This window comes from Heloderma suspectum, chromosome 7 (genome assembly GCF_057233095.1).
Source record: "Heloderma suspectum isolate Gila_16-S chromosome 7, 16-S_ref, whole genome shotgun sequence".
Classification (NCBI taxonomy): domain Eukaryota; kingdom Metazoa; phylum Chordata; class Lepidosauria; order Squamata; family Helodermatidae; genus Heloderma; species Heloderma suspectum.
This window is the reverse complement of record NC_139464.1, coordinates 45194508-45218480: the sequence shown is the minus strand read 5'-3', so window position 1 is coordinate 45218480 and position 23973 is coordinate 45194508. Positions and strand designations below refer to the sequence as shown.

General features: G+C 40.1%; 1 protein-coding gene across 13 annotated transcripts in view; it reads right to left on the bottom strand.

The window, feature by feature from the left end:
- TNRC6B (trinucleotide repeat containing adaptor 6B) overlaps positions 1 to 23973 on the bottom strand; it is a 142481-nt gene that overhangs the window by 74824 nt on the left and 43684 nt on the right. Inside the window, exon 1 of one of the 13 annotated variants that reach the window (XM_084809900.1) lies at positions 7452 to 7515. The exons of the other annotated variants lie outside the window; for them this stretch is intronic. The gene's annotated coding sequence lies outside the window, so the exon portion shown is untranslated. Of the gene's footprint in view, positions 1 to 7451; positions 7516 to 23973 lie in introns of those variants that run through there. 13 annotated transcript variants of the gene reach the window in all.

Sequence of the window (23973 nt, the reverse complement as noted above, 5' to 3'; positions counted from 1 at the left end):
TTGCTACTCATCCATTTAAAATGTTTTATATAAATGTAGAATAGTTAAGTGGAAAAGTTTGCTACCTTCTCATTTCCATCTACTTAAAATCCCTTGTGATGATCAAACTCAGGGCAGTAAACACTTCTGAACAATATTTTTAAGAGGCACTTCAAATGTTAATATAAGCGCCACTCTTTTCCTACTTTTTTAACCATAGAGGCATTATTTGGGCAAATAATCCTGAAACATACAACAAATAGATGTATGAACAAACTTCACCACAATGAGCTCTGCTTACCCAAAATGAAGCGGGTTCCACTTCTTACACAGATATTTTGCACACAGATTATTTCTCTCAGGGTTTCTTTTCTACTTTACAGAAAAAAAAGTATACCCTCTTTATTAATAGAAAAATCTACTGCCAAGATACTCGAATAACCCTACTTCTCATGTGCGCTCTGTTGTCAGAAAGGCCATGGGTTGTAGGGTGATGAAAAGTTACTACATCAGTGCTGTGCACCAGGTTCAGACAACATGGCAGACTGCAGCATGGGTAATTAGGATAATCCAGGTCATGTGACCAGTACGCATGAGGGTGGTACAAACAAACAACACTTCATTGTTTCCCCCGCTGATCGTCTGAACCTAGCCTCTAACTCCTATCATAGGTTTGAAGCTGGTTCACACAATCCAACATTGTTTGCTTGTGCAAGTAACTGCTCATGTTGATGAGCAGTATAATGTCTGAGCAAGGGATCAAAATCCTGTCTCTCTCCAAAACTGCAGTTCAAGCATAAGTGCCCCATCCTTACCTTCTTTTGTTTAACCACTAGTAGTGCTACACCAATAATAACCAGAATTAATGCTATTCCTTCTTAACCAGAGTTTGAAAATCCAGTTCCTATATTTGCAAATGTAACACTAAACTATGGTTAAGAGGGTGGACTTTTATAAAAGAACCAGATTCATTTTTCTTTACAATCTGAATTACAGTAATACAAGCAAACTTATAAAAGCCTACACATCTCTTAAACCAGAACCATGACCACATCTCTTAAACCAGAATCCAAGCAAATGGCACTAAAGGCTATTTTTCTGTCTAAAAAAGAATTGTGAAGAAAAATTATTTATTTATTTCATTTCTATACTGCCCAATAGCTGAAGCTCTCTGGGCAGTTCACAAAAATTAAAACCACGGACCACACACTAAAACAATATAGAGTATATAAAACATTAAAACCATAGTATAACAATACAACCAGACTAAAACCAGAATAAAACCTAGCAGCAGTGCAGAGATTTAAAATACAGGTTTAAAAGAGCAAAGCTAAAAGTCTAAAAAGCTAAAACACTAAAATGCCTGGGAAAATAAAAGGGTCTTCTCACCTGGCGCCAAAAGGAATACAATGTAGGTGCCAGGCGAACCTCGCTAGGAAGCTCATTCCAGAGCTGGGGTGCCACAGCAGAAAAAGCCCTCCTCCTAGTAGCCACCCACCTCACTTCCTTTGGCCGGGGCTCACGGAGGAGGGCTGCTGATGATGATCTTAAGGTCCGGGCAGGCACATATGGGAGGAGGCGATCCTTCAGGTAACCTGGCCCCAAGCCGTTAAGGGCTTTGAATGTTAATACCAGCACTTTGAATTGGGCCCGGAAATGGACTGGCAGCCAGTGCAGCTGGAAAAGTACTGGCGTAATATGAGCTCGCAGGTCAGTCCCTGTTAACAATCTTGCTGCCCTATTTTGGACCAGCTGAAGTTTCCGGACCATTTTCAAAGGCAGCCCCACGTATAACGCATTGAAGTAATCCAGACGAGAAGTTATCAAAGCATGGATAACTGTAGCTAGGCTCTCTCTGTCCAGATATGGGCATAGTTGGTATACCAGCCTAAGCTGATAAAAAGTGCTCCGTGCCACTGAGTTCACCTGTGCCTCAAGTGACAGTTCTGGATCCAAGAGCACCCCCAAACTACAAATGTGATCCTTTAGGGGGAGTGCAACCCCCTCCAGAACAGGTTGAATATCACCTAGCCGGGCAGACGAACCACCCACTAACAGTACCTCCGTCTTGTCTGGATTGGGTTTCAGTTTATTGGCCCTCATCCAGGCCATTAGTGTTCCCAGGCACTGATTCAGAACAGCCACTGCCTCACCTGGGTTTGATGAGAAAGAGAGGGAGAGCTGGGTTTCATCTGCATATTGATGGCACCTCAGCCCACACCTCTGGATAACCTCCCCCAACGGTTTCAGGTAGATGTTAAACAGCATGGGGGATAAAACAGAGCCCTGTGGAGCCCTGCAGAACCCTGTGGCATAATTGCTATGGCGCAGAGCAATAATCCCCCAGCACCACCTTCTGGAGTCGGCCATCTAAGTAGGAACCACTGCAGAGCAGTGCCTCCAACCCCAAACCCAGACAACCTATCCAGAAGGATACCATGGTCGATGGTATCAAAAGCTGCTGGGAGGTCCAGGAGAATCAACAGGGTTGCACTCCCCCTCTCCCTCTCCCAGCAGAGGTCATCCCACAAGGCAACCAAGGCAGTTTCTGTTCCAAAACCAGGCCTGAAGCCCAATTGAAATAGATCTAGATAATCCCTTTCATTCAACAGTGCCCGGAGCTGTCCTACAACCACCTGCTCAAGCACCTTGCCCAAGAAGGGGATGTTGGCCCTCCAAAAACTGATTTCTGCAGTTAAAACATTTGATACATACATTGTAATTATTACTGTGGGATTCTCAATGGACTCAAGGAAAGTTATCATTGGCAGTAGAATCTAGGACAGAGATGGGAACGTGTGGCCATCCATATGTTGTTGTACTGGAACTCTGATCGGCTCCAGCCAAACATGAGCGATGATGGAACTGTAGTCCAAAGCATCCGGAGAGGCGCATGTTCACTATCCCTAATCTAGGAGATGCCAGGACTGCACCAGGATCAGCCACTCAGTCCAAGTGGGAGACTTTGTGCTATTTTATACCCTACAATTACCTGCATCCGCAATGTGTTCAGTTCTCAAATGAACAGCATTTTTGGCTCTCTTAACCAAGCTGCACTTCCCAATATTATTCTGCCTACTACCAGCCCTCGTTTACCAAAAGTTCTGGACACTTACAGCCTGATCATATCCATGCCTCTAATAAGTAAATCCCACTTTCTACAACAGGGCTTACTTCCTAATAAGTGTGCACTTTCTGCCTTAGCAGTGAAATAAATTATTTTGCAAAGTATTATTGCATGGGTACAGGGAGCCATAGTGTGGAGAATGTGGACAGGGAGACATTTTTCTCCCTCTCTCAAAATACTAGGAATGTGGGGTCATCCCATGAAGCTGATTGGATAGATAAAAGTACTTCTTCACACAGTGCATAGTTAAACTATGGAATTCACTACCTCAAGATGTAGTGAGGGCTACCAATTTGGATGGCTTTAGAAGGGGGTTAAATACTTGGAGGAGAACACTATCAATGGCTAATAGTCCTGATGGCTATGTGCTACCTCCAGTACCAGAGGTAAGCTTATGTGCACCAGTTGCTGGGGAACATGGGCAGGAGGGTGCTCTTGTACTCATGTCCTGCTTGTGGGTTCCTGGTCAACAGCTGGTTGGCCACTGTGTGAACAGAATGCTGGACGAGATAGACCCTTGGTTTGATCTAATATGGCTCTTAGGTTCATACTGAAATCTCTCCAAAGAAAGCTCTACTTGTTGGAAATCAATGTTTTAACTGCTTTAGCAACCACTTAGCACGCTTGCTTGTACAGAAACTTTCAAAATAGTATACTCTGATTCAAATCCGACCTAGGCAATTTTCAGTGTCATAAAATGGGTACAACTGCAAATACAATTATACTCATACGATTTATTCTTGAGTGGCCCAGTTTGTGGTTCTGCCAAGTTGTGACATTTATGCATAACTAGGTACTCATCCCTTATATCTGGTAAGAAAAAACTACACTAAGTTCAAACTTCAATCCAAGCTCTTGGCTATACAACAAGCTTAGCTGAGCAATTTCTCAGTGATTAGGAAAACAAAATTACAGTCAGGTACAGTACTGAGGAAGTGAATCCATGTGGTTTAGAGGCCATTCTACCTCCTTGACCATCTTTCTTGCTAAGTGAATCTATGCTGTTGCAATTTTAGAAAATTGCAACCTGTGCACAAATAACATTGTTCAGTGATAGTAATGAGGGGTGAATTTTTTCCAGTGCTTTTTCTGCAGAAAATTTTCTGTTTCATAAGTTCATTAGTAACAATAAACGGATGCCAGTTGCAAATATAACATTAGGTGAGCTTGGCAGTTTCAAAGTTGCAATTATTCTTTTTCCAGTGAAAGTATACCACCTGTATATTGTGGCCTGCCAGGTGCCAGACAACTTGTGTTTTCTTTATTTTTTGACAGCCCAGGTTAATTGAGTCCTGGGCTGCCAAATACAGATGGTAGGCTGCATTCAAACTAGTGGGTTACAAAGTGTAGAAGCATAATCCAATCTATCCCTAGACTATTATCTGTGCTTATCTGACAGCCCTAAAGTCAACAAGGAGAACTAGATGGTTCTCAAGACTTCAACTCCTTCATGTGCAGATCTCTGTTATACCTGCTGAGGGTAGGGGACTATTGCTACAGGTAAAATTCCCAGACTGAATGCTAGTAATGTTCAGCTCTTGAATCTTCTAGGATACATGCAAACTTGAGGCAAGGCACTGACAACTACATTGCAGGCATGAAAAAGGAACTTTCAGAAACTATGGCAGCAAAGATGGAAAGGTGCCTACCAATGGATCCATCCAGTAAGGTAGACAGTTTGTGATCCAATTAGTATAGTCTGTTTAAATTTTTAGCTCCTATATTTTAATGTCACTAACCTTCTTACATAGTTCAGAGCTCCTATTAATTGAGCTGAACTGTACTACTTTGCTATTAAGCTCGGGGTGGGGGGAGAAATATTTTCCCCCTAAAGATGTGGAACAATATCCCTGAGAAAGTAACCAAAAAATAAATCTTAATGAGAGAGGTGCACACACTAAGAAAAAAAGTAGGGATTTATTTCTATTTGATACAAGTAGCAGTATAACAAAATAATTGGAAAATTCTAGTACATTTATTAAGAAACACTGTACTAAGCGTTAAATATGAATATACATATTACACTTAAGAAAAAAGCTTACAAAAAGTTAAAATCACAGGAGCTAATGAGTATGAGGCTTATATCAAGAACATATTCAATTAGATGCAATTTATAATATTCTCAAGTTTTTAGTTTATTCTAAAAGTGATATCCATCACCTCTTTCTTGATTGTATACCTCCATGAGTGATATGCAGAGCCACCACTTCCCTCAAAGTCTTTAGAGGAGAAAGTGAAGCAGTATTCACCACATTCTGTCAACTAGGCAAGCTGCTGAAAACATCATGTTCCAACAGCTTTTATATTCTATCTGAAAGAGCACGGTAGATGTATTGGGAAACATTAGTCCAAATACAGTCTTGACCAGCACTTGCCTTTACATAATGAGGCAAGAAAAGAACATTCACATAACAAGGCTTTATATGGATTTTTTTTAAAGCTGAGACAAATCTCAGTAAGAAAGATTAGCCTTAGAAAGTCCAAGACTAATGAAGTCTGTTTATTAGTTTCCTGAAGTTCAATTCTACAGCTCAGTGACTCATGCTCTGGTAATCTCTAGGTTAGATTACTGTAATGCACTTTGTGGGGCTCTCTTTCAAGACTGTTTGGAAACTGCAGTTAGTTCGGAATGCTGCAATTAGAACTGGGCATTATGATCACACAAATGGGACCTGTGAAAAACATTGAAGTGTTGAGTTCTCCTATTCAGGGTTCCAGCCAATGAGCCATGCCCAGCTCCATGCCATTTCATTCCCCTCTAGAGATGTAAAATTTCCAGAAAAAAAGGAAATTTGGAGGGGAAACGGAAAAATATGCAATTTATTATTTTTTTAGCACTCCATGCATGTCTTAAATCACATTGTTACTTTAGGAACAAGGTGTATTGTGTATAATTTGGTTTGCTCATAAAGTTATCATTAAAATTAAAACACTTTAAAAGTAAGATCCATTAGTAAATTTGTTATTGTCTGAATTAACCAGAGACCTTATCTGATAAACCACAGTTAAAATAAGCCAGGATCAGAAGCCATGGTTGTCCAGCCAACCCATATTTTAAATCAATCACATTTTGTATCTGTTTAGACAAAATTATAGAGTGCATTTAATTGAAATGGGAGCAGATGCTTCCAATCTCCTCCTCACCATCATGTGTGGGAAGGAGGGAAAACCAAGGCTCATTCATGCAGCACTGAACTATGATTTAATGGTTTGGTTTGCACATAATGCTAACCCATGGTATGGTTTGATGAATTCTGCATTGTCGTAATGTGTGAACGCAGTGATGTGTGAACACAGCCATGCTAACAAACCATAGTTTGTTAACCACAAACAGCCCAGAAGAACATCATTTGTTGTTGGGTTGTTAACTCTTGTTTATTTAAACCATGGGTTGTTCTTACTTGTGAACCCACCACTGTGGGTTGTTCATGGGTTGTTTGGACAGGCTACAGAGGCAACAGGGAAGAGTGATAAAAAAAACCCAGCCACACTACATGCCAGTACTACAGTGCTACAGAGGCACTTGGGATACAGGGAGGGAACAGATGAAGGAGGAGGGAAACAAACAAGTCAGAGATTAAGAAAATAAGTTGTAGTATGTTCAATCGGCTTCCCAAGGTTGGGTAAGGAAGACAAACCCTACGTTGAACTACAAACCATGTGTTAACCAAGAGTTAAATAAATACTGGTTTAAGTGTTATGTGCAAATCAGGTCAGTGTTGCATCCAAATGTGGCCAGTATGTGTGTGTCTGCTACTGGCTGATGTTATGTTATTCTATTTTAGTATGCATTTATTATAGGTATTGAAAGGTATAGGTATTTGTTTGTAAGCCACTTTAGGAACATCTTTGCCAAGATGCAGGATAAAAATCACCAACAGAAGTTCATTTGTACAATTATAAACCAGTGTTTGCATCTTAGCTGATAAGGATTATGATCTACGGCACCATAATCTTTCTAATCATCACAGTCATCTTGCAATTTGTAAATGCACACTGTCTGGTACTTTACTATCTTGCATGTTATCTAAGGTACACTTCCTTCAGTGTCTTAGATAAGATGCAACATAATAAAATACCAGACCATTCTAAGAAATGGTCATCTTCTAATCTGTTAAGATAAAGAGGATAAGCAAAAGGTTTGAGAGAGGTCACTCAAAGTGAAATACAGATCAACTCTTCCCTGATATATTAATCTTAAAATTGAGCTAATGTGTTTGTACAGAACTTCACACATTTAGAAAGAAGTGCATCAGCCAAAGCCCTGGTAATTTCATGGAAGGATTACTCAAGTCAAGTAGAAACCACAAAATGTTTCCAAGATTGGAATAAAATTAAACTGTACCTTTAAAACAGGTTCTCATCTTGCTGTGATGCCAAATGCTTTGCCAACGTTGCCAATTCAAAATGTGATCTAAAATTGACAGGATCATTTTCTGAACAAAACCAACTGAAGCAATCCACATGTGTTGCCTCCAGTCATTTAAACTGGTACTTGTATTTGAACTTGGCATATAGTCATAGCTGACAATAATTTAAATAGCCCACAAGAAATTTCACATACCCAAAAATGCATGAAGAGCTTGTTCTGTTAAAAACACTAAAACCTCAGTATGTATCATTTAGCATTCTCCTATACGTCCAAAGAGGAAGGCCTGGCGTGCTATGGTCCATGGGGTCACGAAGAGTCGGACACAACTTACAACAATAATACGTCCAAAGGCAGAATCCAACAGGGTGCTTACATGCCCGTTGATTTTCTTGCGCCCTGAAGGTTCTGTTGCACAAGTGGTGGGTCTCGCCAATTCTGTTGTGCAAGTGGGACCCACCACTTGCACAACAAAAATTTAGCGCTTCCCAGAGGAAGCTCTCAAATGAGGGGAAGTGCTTGTTTCTTGATCGGGACAGGTCACTGGAGCTCCCTTAGGCGAGCTCCGCTGACCTGTTCCATTTGAGAAATGAGTGTTTTGCGCATTTCCTGCTGTCCCCGGAAGCACTAAATCTTTGCTGTGAAAGCAGCAGGTGCCACTTGCTGACAGGAACCAGCAGGGTGCAAGAGAATTGGAGGGGGCTAAGCACCTCACTGGATTCTGCCCCAGAACAGGATGAACATGGAACCCACAGTTTACATGCTCATAATTTACAACTCCTAACAGGAGTGGGCAACTTCCAGAGGTCCGAGGGCCATTTTTACAAGCATCCTGAAGTACGGACTCCTGGCTCTGTCTAACAAGGTCTAGCTAATTGAAAATCAAATAAAAAAAAAGTCAATGTTTAATTATAAAGGCAAAACACAATGGTGCCTTGACAAATTCCCAGTTTCCGCGTAACAACTGAAATTTATTGTTTAAGTATTCACTGAAATTGCTTATTAGTATTAACTAAAAACGGGAAGGTCCCAAAAGTTAAAAGTTCTTAAGATGTCACTTCTTTAGCAGCTTGTTCTAATTAGACAACATAGGAATGTGTAAATTCTTCTATCAGCTTATTTAAAATAAGCAATGGGCAATCATTACTAGAAAGAAAACAGGTGATTTAAAATGTGATTCAAAATTTGACACAACTCTGGCCAACTGGGTCCCACCATGAATTATGCCTGAAACAGCCATGCATATAATAGAAATGAAGCTACCCACAGTTTACATGCTCATAATTTACAACTCCTAACAGGAGTGGGCAACTTCCAGAGGTCCGAGGGCCATTTTTGACACCCACACCTTCACCCCTTCAGACAATGGGGAGAAAAATTAAAAATGTTGTCCACAACAGCTACAAAGGGGGCAATATTAGTTTGCATGCAAGCTAATTTTGATGCTTTTGGTGCTCTGTAGCCACTACAGGTGCCTTCTTAAAAAATGTTTTTTAAAAAGAACTGGGGGACAGCCATGCACTGCCCACCCATGTTTTATATTTTATAATAAATGTTATAGTTTAATATAAGGGTTACCTTCTACAAAAAAAATGTTAACATGTATCCGATGAAGCACACTGTAGTCAAGCTTTCCCCAACTTGGTGCCCTCCAAAAGTTTTGCCATGTAACTCCCAGCATTTCTGAGGCTGATGGGAGTTGAAGTCCAAAACATCTACCGTGCAGCAGGTTGGAGAATGCTGCTCTAGGACATAATAAATATGTTAGTCTTAGATTCCTGATGACACACTTTGCTGCCACAAACTCTCATAGCCACCCCTCCAGAAAATATTTTGTCAGCTTGATCCTATGCATGTTTACTCAAAAGTCATACTGAGTGTATTATTTTATACAGCACTATTATGTGCACTGATATGATGCAGAAAATTTGCCAAAATGAATTTTTTCCAGCGCTTTATTTTCCTGCAGCATTTTTAATTTTTTTTTAAATTTCAGCGCTTTATTGGTAACAGTGAATGTATGCCAATTGCAAATATAGTATAGAATCATAGGGTTGGAAGAGTCCTACAAGACCATCTAGTCCAACCCCCTGCTCAAGGCAGGAAGCCTGATTCCCAGGCAGTCTCCCATCCAAGTACTAACCAGGGCTGACTCTGCTTAGCTTCTGAAATCAGACGAGATCGGGTACATCCAGCCCTTTGGGCAAACTTGTCAGTTTTAAAGTTGTAATTAATGTTTTGCAGTGATTATTCTGTGTGTGTGTGTGTGTGTGTGTGTGTGTGTGTGAGAGAGAGAGAGAGAGAGAGACAGAGAGAGAGACAGACAGAGAGAGAGACAGACAGAGAGAGAGAGAGACAGAGAGAGAGAGACAGAGAGAGAGAGACAGAGAGAGAGAGACAGAGAGAGAGAGACAGAGAGAGAGAGAGAGACAGATCACTGAAATACATATATGCCTCATTGTGAAGTAGAACTAATCAAGGCTGATAAAAATCAATCGTTTTTTTTTAAAAAAATGTTTAAAAATTTCAATCTGATTTTCATTTAAAGTCTGATTTCAAAACATTCTTAAAACAATTAGTAAGAAAAGAGCCTAGGTCAAAGATATCATAACACTAATTATACAACTTCTAATTATATTCTATTAATATGTTAACAATAGTTTATGGAGATGGGAGATAACCTGATCAGTCCTATTCTGCACTGTAGGTGGTGTACAGAAGTGCATGCATGCATGCGCGCGCGCACTCTCTCTCTCTCTCTCTCCCCTCTCTCGAAGTGCAAAGATGGAGAAAGTCAACAAATAAAGAATTTGGGGCGATGGAGTAGATCTGAACAAGGAGGAGGAGTCTGGATATAAATGCAAGGGATAGGGGAAGAGAATGAGAACAGAAAATGAAACCAAAAGCGAACAGAACATCTTCACGCAGTCCTAACTCCTGAGGAAACGTCTGCTGTGTGTATCCTCCACTGTGTACCTACTTTCTAATCAACCCCACATCTCTGAATATGTATCAAGGTTATATTAAACAGTAATATACTTCTACAAAAAATGATGATTAAATAGAATCTTCTCACTAGTGATTTAAACTGTGGTTTATATCACTGAGTCCTTCAGAGAAATGATTTAAATAATTATTTAAATCAATTTGATTTAAATCAAATCAACCCTGGAACTAACAGGTAGTGACAGTGAAACTGGAGGTGCCCCCAACAACCTCAGTGGAAGAACTCTGTTGAAACAGATGAGTGGTTGTCAGCATATCATGGATAGTTCTTTGGGTTGAGAAAAAATTTATTAGCGTGTCAAGTTTTCAGTACCAATTACCCCATGCAAATTAGCACAGGAAAATTTTCTAATTCAAAATTTTCCAGAAAACCCGTATCACTAATTATTTGCAGGGCTCTTTAAATAAAAACACAGGTCCCTGCCTTGATGAGATTACAATGTAATTTCCCACCAGAGATGAAGATGGAGACAAGGGTAAGAGGGGAAACACAGATATTCCATTCTGCTTAGTCGCAGTAAGGGGAGTCTAGGGGGTTGTGCCAAATGCTCCATAGAAAAGGTGCATTTTGAGAAGCCTTTTGAAAAAAAGGGATGGTGGCGACATCCAATGTTCCAGGAACAAGGGGGAAAGGGTGGAGAACCTAACAAAGGTTTAGGCAACTTTTGGGGCCCATGGGCACATTCAGCAATTTGAGAAACTGTCCCGCACAACCACCACAAAACGGCTGCCATGAGAAACATGGCTAGTAAGAAGAGACAACTAACCTGCCCAAAAGAATAAGCACAAAGCCAAGGTAGGGTCTGATCCCTAGCACACTAAATGATTTCTTTCAATCTAGTCTTCAGCACCAACAACCTATTTTACAGACAGCAAACTCCCCCCCACCCTACTTTCTGCCAATCAAATCATTCCCACTTCTCTCTCTCTCTCTCTCTCTCTCTCTCTCTCTCTCTCTCTCACATACAATCTAGTTCGTCACCAAGAGACACACGTATATTTATGTGTATACACACACTCACCATGCCCTCATCCATCCATCCATACACACTGACTCACACATCCAGGGTCAGTTTCATACCCCCCTTTCTCTTCCTCACTCCAAGTACACAAAAAGCCACACTCATTCTTTTTCAGGATCTCTCCAAATTTCCCCTAAACCCCATCTGCATCCGTCCCACACACTCACAGCCCCCAATCCACTCAGACATAAGCATACAACCCTCCTTAGCCGCTAGGTTGCTCCCAGCTGATGGCACCAACCCCTACTGGCTTCCTGCTGCTCTCCACTGGCTTCCCGCTGCTCACCCCCTAGCTGACTTACAGGTGCTTTTCCTAGTCCTCTCCCCCACTCCTCTTCCTAGCCCCCTGCTGCTCTTTAACCCCCTTCAACTTACCAGACAGAAGTGACAGGATTCCTTTTCTTTTACCACCCTTTTTTCTTGGTTGCTGGACACAATACAGAGGAAAGCATCTACCTGCAGCCATTCATCATCACTTCCTAAGAATGTCTCTGAGCCCAAGTTGCCCAGAGGCACCCATGGGAAATAAAGATGGCAGTGGCTGGAGGCATTCACTTTGCTTTGAAGCAATTCCAGCTGCTGGCAAAAAAATGTGTTTTTTTTAAACTAAAAAGTGGGACGGGGAGGGCTCCCCAGTGGGCAACAAGAAAGGTGATGGGTGAAGGCAACAAGACCTTTGGATGACCAAGAATGGTGGAGCTGAAGGATCAAACATCACAGACAGGGATGTACTGTAACATGGTAGGCAAAATATAAATTGTATGGGGCATAAGTTTATGAAAGACTTTGAAGCTAAAGAAAAGGTGTGTGTGCTGCATCTGGAAACAGACAGAAAATTAGTACAGGGATGGTGTATCTTGGCCTAAACAAAGAATTATTTTCATAGCAAAATTGAAGGAATAGGCAAAAGGGCCAAGGGGCAACAACAGAAGGCTAGAGAGCGTTGCCGTGTCAATGAGGAAGGTAACTACAGCATGAACAGAGTTTTACCAAGCAGTGGGGGAGCACATAGTTTGCCCATGTTCTATAGAGAAGAAACCAAAGAGGGGGGAATCGATAAGGCCATACCCTCACAAGAGTAGATAGTGAAACTGTCAGTTGATAGGGAGACAATAAAGGAGAGGAAGAATTAAGCAATCAAGTGAAACATCCAAGTAAAATAGATGGGCAATTGGCAGTGTGGAGTTCAATGTGAGGTTCTGGAGCAGAGAAGAGCTGGTATTATCAGCGTATAAGTAGTAATGAAAGCAATGGGATCTGATGATATGACCCAGGGATGGTATGTAGAGAACAGCGGTAGACCAACAACTGACCTCAGAGAGATCGCAGTTGGGGGGGGGGGAGCAGAGGAGAGCAATTAGACAATTAGGAAGAGAACCAGCTGAGGACAGACTCACAAGCCTAGGGCAAGAACAGAGTCAAGCAGGGAAGGATGCTCAACAGGAAGGTCAAGTAGGGAGATTTGCCTGTGATTCTGATTAGTTTCAGTGGTATGCGAAAGGCAGATTGTAGGGTGTCAAGAGAAATTGGAAACAGCATGCTCCAGGAACATGGAAGCAAAGGGCAAAAATCAGATAGTGACAGGATCATGAGATTATTATTTTTTAGAATGAACAATGTGGAAGAATGTTTGAATATAGCAGGTAAAGAGCCAGAGAACAGGTGTGTGTTCATTATGTGGTAAAGAGGAGAGATGGGAAGATTGCAACCAGTAGTCAGGAGGGGATAAGATCTGGGCATACTGAGGGATTAGAAAAGGAAAACAGGGCAGTGAAATGGGAAAAGGAAGAGAGATGTTGGAAAAGTTGGGGGAGGTAGATGGAAGGAAAGTTGGAAGAGGATGGAGATAGAGAACAGAGTAGATAAAATTGAAGTTACATTGCTTCCTTGACAGGAATCAGCAGTATATTGCTTTAAGATTATCAAGAGGTAAAGAAGAAATGCTGAGGATTCTGGGAGCAAATAGCTCAGATTTGTCCAATATGTACATAGGTTTACCTATTTCTGTCAGGAACACCAAAACCATAGTAACCATATGAACTGAATAAATGTCAAATATGTCACTCATCTACAATGAAGATTTTTAACATGCTGAAATGAAGCAGTAATTTAAAAGTGTAATATTAGCTGGTCAAATAAATTTTTATCACCTCACTTGCTCTGTATGGCCTGGATCCAAAGAACTGCATGACAGGTTCTGACTGCACAAGGGAGCTTTGGAGATATTTCTCAAACAGTTGCCTCCTGGTCTGTGCTTTCTATTTCCTTTCAGTTCTTCAAAAAGTTAGTATTAAAAACACATGCTACATCAAATAGAACTTTTATATAGGTAGCTACTGTATTAGTGATTATTCAGAGAGAGAGAGAAAATATGATTATGCATAATTTTTGGTGGTCATTAACACTGTGCTTAGCATTGAAGCCTCTCTAGGAACATGACTTTTTCCTTGTATGATGTCAGAGTTCATCAATCATCCAGATTCAGAGGAAGCAAAACCTGCCTCCTTGTTTTCAGTTGTTTTTCATGCCACTCCTCCAAGAGCAAAATACAGCATGAAACTTGTTCATGTTGTTCAGCATCTACTTCTATTTATTGCAATCAAAATTATATGCACAAATCTACATTTATTGGGAAGGGGCCATAGCTTTGCACACTTTGCAAGCAAGAGACACCAGCTTCAATCCCTAGTATTCCCAGCTAAAAGCATTTCAAGTAGTAGGTGGTTGGAAAGACCTTTGCCTGAGACCCTGGAAAGCTGCTGCCAGATGGAGTAGATCGGGGTGGGCAGAAAGCAGAGATCTCCAGAAGTTTTGTACTTAAACTCCCAGCATTCCTGACCATTGGCCATACTGGCAGGGGCTTCTGGGAGTTGAAGTCCAAAACATCTGGAGATATTTACTTTCTGCCCACCCCTGGAATAGACAGCATTCCTTAGCACTCGCTCATACAACTTCATGCTAGACAGACTTACACAAAGGAGTAAGTTAATAGCATACTAAATCCTACATCAGCTTCATTAACAAAAGTTCATATGATGATATCTTTGCGAACACAGCCCTTCTTGCACAATGAAACCATTGTTTTCTAGCTTGTTGTTCAGTCGTTCAGTCATGTCCGACTCTTCGTGACCCCATGGACCATAGCACGCCAGGCCTTCCTGTCCTCCGCTCTCTCCCGGAGCGTGCTCAAGTCCATATGCATTGCATCCGTGATGCTATCTAGCCATCTCATCCTCTGCCGTCCCCTTCTCCTTTTGCCTTCAGTCTTTCCCAGCATCAGGGTCTTTTCCAGTTACTTTTCTCTTCGCATTAGGTGGCCAAAATATTTGAGCTTCAGCTTCAGTATCTGTCCTTCCAATGAGCACTCAGGGTTGATTTCCTTTAGGATGGACTGATTTGACCTCCTTGCAGTCCAAGGGACTCGTAAGAGTCTTCTCCAGCACCACGGTTCGAAAGCATCGATTCTTTGGCGCTCAGCCTTCCTTATAGTCCAGCTCTCACAGCTATACATTACTACTGGGAAAACCACAGCTTTGATTATACGAACCTTTGTCGGCAAGGTGATGTCTCTGCTTCTTACTGTGCTGTCTAGGTTTGCCATAGCTTTCCTCCCAAGGAGCAAGCGTCTTTTAATTTCATGGCTACAGTCACCGTCTGCGGTGATCTTGGAGCCCAAGAAAATAAAATCTGTCACTGCTTCCATTTCTTCCCCTTCTATATGCCAGGAAGTGATGGGGCCAGATGCCATGATCTTCGTTTTTTTTAATGTTGAGTTTCAAACCAGCTTTTGCACTCTCCACTTTCACCCTCAACAAGAGGCTCTTTAGATCCTCTTCGCTTTCTGGTTTTCTAGCTAAAACATTGTAAATGTGCTCGTGTCACCTTCACTTAAAATAGAAAAGTATTCCATATAAACATGATGTTGTTTTAAAAAAACTCAGGGAAATAATCAATTCTGTATATTTGTATCCTTCATTTCCTCATTTGGACTTTATAGATATCTGGCTGTTAGAATTTCAATTTACTGAAAAACCGTACAACTACAGGACTCTTTCCATCATGCAAAAAACCTTATACACATTTATACTCCAGTCACTAAAACCACCACTTAGGTTGCCTTTCAGTGTCCACAAATTGTAGCTCAATATAAAAACTTAATGACTACAAATGAACTGTAGAAGTTAGATTTCCCACAAATTCAGTTCTTCAGAACAAAAGGAATATTGGAGTTTGTATCAACGTAATTTTGTTTTTTAAATTCTAAGGAGGTCTGCACATCCCCAACTACTTTTTGGCAACTGGGCAATATTGTCCTCCAATTTCTTCTATTTCAACAGCTGTTTATAGTGAGATCTGAATTACATCTATTTAGTCGTACCTTCCTTAATTCTGCTTGTATTTTACCCCCTATAATTCAGCTCCGAAAAGAAACTAGGCCTGTAATTTGCCCCCAGAAGCTTCAGGACAGTCATCAACGATTATCCTTCAAATAAACTGAAAGCTGCCTGAAAGTGAAACTCAGCTGCTTGAAAGTGAATTTCTCGCCCGTTTCAAAAAAACATGTTTCATAAAACATTTTGTATTGAATGCACAATTGTTTCAGATGGAGGCATACTAAAAACTACAGCAGCACAATCAGAAAATATAACAGTGTCAGCAATGCAACAGTGTCCAGCACATGGACAGATATCTATAGCAGATTAGCTATGCTAACTGCTTATCAGGACTAGTTTGTGACCTGAAATCTAAAAGTTATGCACCAAAATTTTTCCAGAGGTTTTCTCCATTTATTTCTGAACTCTGCAGCAGCAGATGATATGGTCTTAAAGATGCCTACTAGTCCCAGGAAGAAATTATAGTGGCTCTCCTATTGCTTCCTTAGCAATCACCCATGCTTCTCACTTACTGAAAGTAGTGGGGCTAGAGGAGGAGGATGGAGGACACTGTCTGGTTGCTACATGGAGAACTGAAACCATACCTCCTCTCTCATCACTGCGGTAGCATAACAGCAAGGGGCTATTCAATGAAAGAGAAAGCATATTAAAACTCTTAACAATTGAACAACAGAATAAAGTGCTTCTTATAGCAATTGAACAACAGAATAAAGTGCCTCCTTACAGAAGTTTTTGCATTTCACCAGTGGTACCATAATCTGGCTCAGTTTGTGGAAAAGCAGAGGCTATTCTAAAGAAATTCAGGCAGAAAAGCATTTAAGAATGTTTCTGGATTCATATAAATTCTTCAGTTTCCCTGAAGCAGTGATGTGGGTTCTATGGAAATTTTGAATTGTAAAACTTTCCAGTGCCTTAAATAGAATCTGACTTAGCATGTTTATTTGGCTTATACTTAATAAACAAAAAGCACATGCTAATTTTTCATGTTACAGAAACATTTTTTTTTTAATTCAATTGCCACAAGTAGTTAAACTGTAATATCTGATTAGGAGAAAAAAATAAAGCACATTTAATGTGGTTTAGACTGTAGCTACACACCTGGGAATAAAGCTGCAATCCTATACCCACACCTGGGAGTAAGACCCACTGAACTCAGTGGGACTTGCTTCTGAGTTGATATGTATAAGATTGTGCTGCACATCTGCTTGAACTGCAACCTGAAATGTTATATTCAAAGAAATTCCCTTCTTTTCCACTGGCTAGGTTTAAATCTACTGCTTTAAATAGCTGGCCTTCATTTTTGTTTTTATCCTGATTTTGTACTGCTTGCACTGTTGCTAATTTAATTGAGAACTAGGGGGATACAATCCACACAATACAATAAATATACACATACAACTATATAAATAAAAACAATGCAAACCTTTACTTGGAAGTTATATTTATTGGAATACTTGACCTAAGCATTCAATACCACTGACAATTGCTTGGATCTAGCAGGGACCTTCTGTGAATGGAAGGGTATTTTCACTAGTTTCCCCTTGTATCCCTATATGCCACCATACTGCTCGGCAGGGATCAAGCAACCCTCCAGAACAGATTTCCAAATGAGTTTTTACATTCATAATACTGCATTTTAACCACTGTTGATATTGTATGAATATTGCATTACCTAGTGTAGTGAACAAATACCGAAGATTTACTGTGATAATGCCTTACATCTGCATAATTTTGATGCATGGGAGAAAATATAAATGAAATGAAATAGTTGACCACCTTGCATTTATAGCATTCCAGCCATTCCTAGCAGAATGCTGATTAATAGTCCAGAATGGCTGGGTGATTGTTTCCTCAATTGGAGCTAGTCTGCAATCTGTGTTTGAATGAGATTTCATTGTTGTGTTTGAATGCGATACTTATCAGGGCTTGGGGCAGGTATCAGGTTTGTGCGCTTTTATTTATATGTAAAAAAACCAGCAGGGTTTTTGAAAACAGAGACAGATAAAGAGTGTGCTCCAAACTGGCTGAAAGCATCTTGGGACAGGGCCATTTAAATTCTAATTTTATATTCGTAAAAAAACAAAAAAACTAACCAAAATTTAAAACATGCCAATTCTCCACTGCTCTTTCATTCACAAATCTGGTGTAATTATATTATTAATACATACACACCCTACCTTTTATTCCAAGGATCTTTAAGACATTACACTGAAGTGCTCATATGCATAAGACTGAAACCTGGCTGGCTGGCTGGCTGGCAAGTCAGAAAGACAGAACGCCTGAATACCAATTTATGAGATGTGCAGATGAACTTTGATATATTAATAGATATGAACTTTGTGTAAAGAACCTGCACAATTCCACCATTTGGAAGCAAAAGTAGTACTGATAAGTGTTGCTTGAAGAACAAAGTCAGTGGATTCATCCTTAGAACCCTTGGAGACTATCCAAGTTCTATGCCTTTATTTGGCTGTGTATTTATTCTAGTCAATTTTAGGTTCCTTTATCTAGTAATTTATGCTGAACTTTTAAATTAAACATTTGTTGTTGTATAGCTAGTGCTATTTCTTAGATTTCATATATCACTAGAAATACCAAAGTGTGTAGTTTAAATCTATGTGTTGTTTCTATCGTTTGGTTATATAGTGGACAATATTACTCAAAAGTTGAAGTTCCTTTGCAATTATTCATTTGATTAGTTAATGCTCCCACCTGTGTGATTCATTAAATTGTGTGCCATTTTAAATTTCACCCCCCCACACACATCTCTGTTTTTTCTTAAAACATGAAGTGCATGTTCAATGAGAACAGAAACTAGGAGAAGAGGAGGAATGGATGGCAATGATACTATAGAAGTAGATGCAAACAAGCTAGGTTACCATTAAAAGTGCTCTAAAACCCAGTTTCAAATCCAAGGCTCTATTTTGCACAAATGCACAGATTGGTTACTACAAAAGATGTGCCAACTTAGGAACAGAGAAACTGCTGCTTTGGACAACAAAGGAATGAGACTGGCATTAGCAGGAACTGTGAATGATCTTGATGGTAAGCCAGAGGTCTTCATCCGTAAGTCACTTCCTTGGTCTAAAAACTGGTCATATTTCATAACTTGACAGAAGGGTTCATCTTGCAAAATTTGTGTCAAATGCTAATATATCACACCATAATAAAATTAATGTTGCGGGAGGATTTGCATAGGAATTAGTTTAATTATCAACACTGACAACTGATGTCATTTCTTTTAAATATGATGACAAATTATCTGACCTTAAGCCACCTGGTACATCAGCCTTCCCCAACCTAGCGTCCTTCAGATTTGGGTGATTACAACCATTGGCCTTGCTGGCTGGGGCTGATGGGATTTGAAGTCCAAAACATCTGGAGGGCATCAGGTTGGAGAAGGCTGCTGTACTTGTCTGTAAGGGCAGGTTTTATTACTGTTGTTTCAGACATAAGGGTAGCCTGTTTCAGGGCAAGGAGGCATTCCATTATATTTCAAACTCTGTGGAAAAGCTGAAGTAACTTTTTCCCAATGATCAGCCACAGCACTAGTACCCTTTCATGTACAGAGTGTAACAATGCATCACAGACATCCAGTAATACCAATCAATCATCAGGTAAGGCTTAAAATGGCACTGAAATACACACAATTTGAAAGTAGGCAAACCACCAAAACCAGCAATGTAAATAGCCATGCACAGACTCTCAAGATGACACAGCATTTAAAATGTGAATAAAGCAAACTGCCACCAAAAGCCACATATTGTACTATCAAGTCCTATTCAGAGGACATTCCCCATTGTTCTATACCACTTCTCTCCAGACCAGTACCCTGTGAACACTGGTTGGTGGTTATCTGTAGCCTCCACTGGCTCATCTCATGTCCCAAGATCATCTAAGCAACATAAAAAAGAAAATGTTTTACTTTCAAATACTGTACAGAACACTCAACTACAAAATGCCATAACATGGCTTGTGCTACTGCAGCCAGACTGATGAAAACACACACACATATTAATGTAATACAGAGTTATGACTAGCCCAATAACAGCAATTTTATAGTCTCTAGTTCTTAGTAAATGTTTGATTCAGCAGTTGCACACCATAAAGGTGATATGAATTGTGCAACCAACTTTTGGCTAAAAAGCATAAATTAGAACTGCCTACATGAGAAATCTTCAGATTAAAAAGCCCATATCATTTAAATACATCACACTCATAACCAAGTTGGTTTAAGAGCAATACAATGTCTGCATATGGACAACATGGAAGTTACTTTAACTAGAAGCCCCTGGTGCCATAGTTGAAGATTCAATTAATGAAGTAAAAGAAGGTGACACAGCATTTTTAAATAAAACTGATATCCTTCTGTGCATGATGCAAGGATAGAGCACCCTTCCACAGACCCTTAATGAAAGGGTTTTTTTCCAATATTTACTCTGAACAGATTGCTTCAAGTATAATTTGCTTCTGAGGGCGTGTCTGGACCAGCTGTTTTTTCTAAGAACAGCTGGTGCAGTCCACATCTTATCACAATACTTTATGCAAATAGGAAAAGGCTCAGCTTGCTACTTCCGCACACCTTGGACAACTTATCACAAAATGATCAGCTTGTGAGAAAAGGCTGAAACCTCCCCACTCAGCATGCAGATTAATTTGCAGAGAGGTGCTGCAGCCAGAAAGTAGCTGCTCCTTGCCACTGGATCCACTTATGAAAAGGACATTTCAGCCTGCTGCATGACAAAGCCAGCTGCAGCCCTACTTATGAATTAAGTAGATGTTATGTTATTTGGGATGCCTCTTCAGATATCCTAAGAAATAATGCGGAGCAAGAGTAACCCATTATTGAAATATTTTTGCCCATCAAGGAAGTATGAGGAAAACCAGAATTTAATAGGAGAGATAACCAGGGATGGTATATAAAAAGGCGGCTACATCAATGGAGAGATACCTATGCTATGGACAGGGAAGTAGCAAATAGATACAGTGTATCTAAGCTACGTGACACTGAAGAAAATGGAAGGCAGCGAAGACTATGAAATGTAGAATTTAAAGCCATGAATGTCAATGACAAAATCTAAAGACATAGTGTTTATGCTTTTCTGAATACCTAACAATTTCACAAATGGAGCAGAAAATCACACATCTTTGCAGAAATGAAATTGAAGGAGTGATCCCAGATCAAGAATTACCTTGTTCTCTTTCTAGATTTCTGTGTCAAAAAACTGCGATAGCTATCAGGCTAATGTTAACAAAATAGATCATTTTCACAACTGAATACAGGAAACTGATATGCAATACCCAATTCAAACTTCAACTATCTGCTCTCACTAGAACGGCTATTTAGGATACAGTCCTATACTCACTTACCTGGGAGGAAATTCCATTAACTCAGTGGGGCTTGCTTCTGAGAAGACATGCATAAAACTGCATTACAAAGCAGAAAAATGACTTCTATCCAAAGGATGACCATCCAATGGCTAGTAATTAGTTCTTCCAATTAAATTCCAAGCATTAGTTAATAAATTGTACAAAACAATGTGATATTCTCAAGTGCTTAACTTAATGCTAGTGAACTATGATTTTCATTAGATACTTTCTAGTAGGAGTAAAGAAATAGTTTACAAGTTCATGTCCTCCATACCGAAAAGGTGCATCTAGTACACCCAACTGTAAATGAGTGCATAATTTAATAGAATGAGGAAAATTAAAGGCCACTGGATGTACCGTTGGCTATAGCCAGGGTGGATATCAGACCTTGGAGTCTAATAAAGCCTGCTGCCTGAAGACCAGTGCTAGAAAGGGTGCTTGATGGAGAGAGGCTGAGTAATGCCAAAACTATATTTCTATATTGTGCTTCATTGTCTCTCCGGTTTAGTGCTCAGTTGTTGGATTTATTTAGTTTATTTGTACTGTTTTACTGGATATTGTATGTATTAATATTTCTACTATGTATTATCTGTATTTGGTTAGTTGTAATTGTTTCTATTGTATTTTTGAATATTGTTATATTTACTAGTGTTTGATATCTTGTAAATTATATTTATATTTATTCATTTGTTATGTTGTGAGCTGCTTTGAACACAACGTTGTAGAAAAGTGGCATACAAATAAGTAGATGATAATGATAAAATTGATTTGAACTGCACTGATTTGAACTGGATCACTAATTTTCAATTATATTAAAAATAACCAGGTTTACAATGAAATCTCAATTCAATGCAAACCTTTTAAAGCCTACACATAAGCCTGTATCAGATGTGATGATCTTGATCTAATAAAACTATAGTTTATTAAACCAATCGTTGCAGCGACATGCTCGCTCCTCCTCCTCTCATGTACCATAACCAAAGACTTCTGGGTTTTGTTAAGCAATAGTTCAAATGAGTTCAAATCTCCAGGGCCAAATGAACTGCATCCTAGAGTAATAAAGAAACTGGCAGAAGAACTCTCAGAGCCACCGTCTATTATCCTTGAGAAATCATGGAGGGCTAATGTTGTCCCTATCTTCAAAAAGGCTAAAAAGGAGGAACCTGGGAACTACAAGCCAGTCAGTCTGACATCAACCCCTGGGAAAATTCTGGAGCAGATTATAAAGTAATCAATCTGTAAGCACCTTGAAAACAATGATTATTCGAAGCCAACATGGATTTGGCAAGAACAAATCTTGCCAGACTAATCTGATCTCATTTTTTGATCAGGTCACCTCCCTTGTGGACTGTGGGAATGCTGTGGACATAATATACCTCGACTTCAGCAAAGCTTTCAACAAAGTGCCCCATGATATCTTGATTCGCAAACTAGCTAAAAGTGGGCTAGATGAAACAACTACCAGGTGGATCCACACCTGGCTATAGACTCGGACTCAAAGAGTGCTTATCAATGGGAACTTCTTAAACTGGGGAGAAGTAATGAGTGGGGTACTGCAGGGCTCAGTGCTCTTCAACATTTTTATTAATGACTTGGAAGAGGAGGTACAGGGAATGCTTATCAAATTCGCAGATGACACAAGATTGGGTGGAATAGCTAATACCCTGGAAGACAGAAACAAAATTCAAAGTGCTCTTGATAGGCTGGAGCACTGGGCTGAAAAGAGAATGAAATTTAATAGGGATAAATGCCAAGTTCTGCACCTAGGAAAAAGAAACCAAATGCACAGTTACAAGATGGGGGACACTTAGCTCAACAATACTACAAGAAGAATCTTGGAATTGTTGTTGATCACAAACTGAATATGAGCCAACCACATGATGCGGCTGCAAAAAAGACAAATGCTATTTGGGGCTGCATTAATAGAAGCATAGCTTCCAAACCCTGGGAAGTAGTAGTTCCCCTCAGCACTGGTTAGGCCTCATCTGGAGTACTGTGTCCAGTTCTGGGCACTACACTTTAAGAAGGATGCAGACAAGCTGGAAAAGGTTCAGAGGATGGCAACAAAGATGATCAGGGGACTGGAAACAAAGCCCTATGAGGAGAGGCTGACAGAACTGGGCATGTTTAGCCTTGAGAAGAGAAGACTGAGGAGAGATACAATAGCACTCTTCAAGTACTTGAAAGGTTGTCACAGAGAGGAAGGCCAGGCTCTCTTCTTGATCATGCCAGAGTGCAGGACACGGAATAAGGGGCTTAAGTTACGGGAAGCCAGATTCTGTTGAACATCAGGAGAAACTTCCTGACTTCCTGAATACGACAATGGAACCAATTACCTAGGAAGGTAGTGGGCTCTCCCACACTGGAGGCATTCAAGATGAAGCTGGACAGCCATCTGTCAGGGATGCTTTGTCTTGGATTGCTGCACTGAGCAGGGGGTTGGACTTAATCGTCTTATAGGCCCCTTCCAAACCTACTATTCTCTGATTCTCTGACAGTATTCTGTTACATATGAATCAGGAAACTGTAGTTTGCAAACCTGTCTCTCAAACCAGATTCTGGTTTGTAATCCAAGATTACTGAACTGCACTTTCCCAGTTCCCATGTTAACAGGAAATTATAGATTAAACAAACCTCAGAAGTCTCTCATTACAGTACATAAGGGAGAGGAATGAAAAGTGCAGGGCAACAAAATTTGTCCTCAGT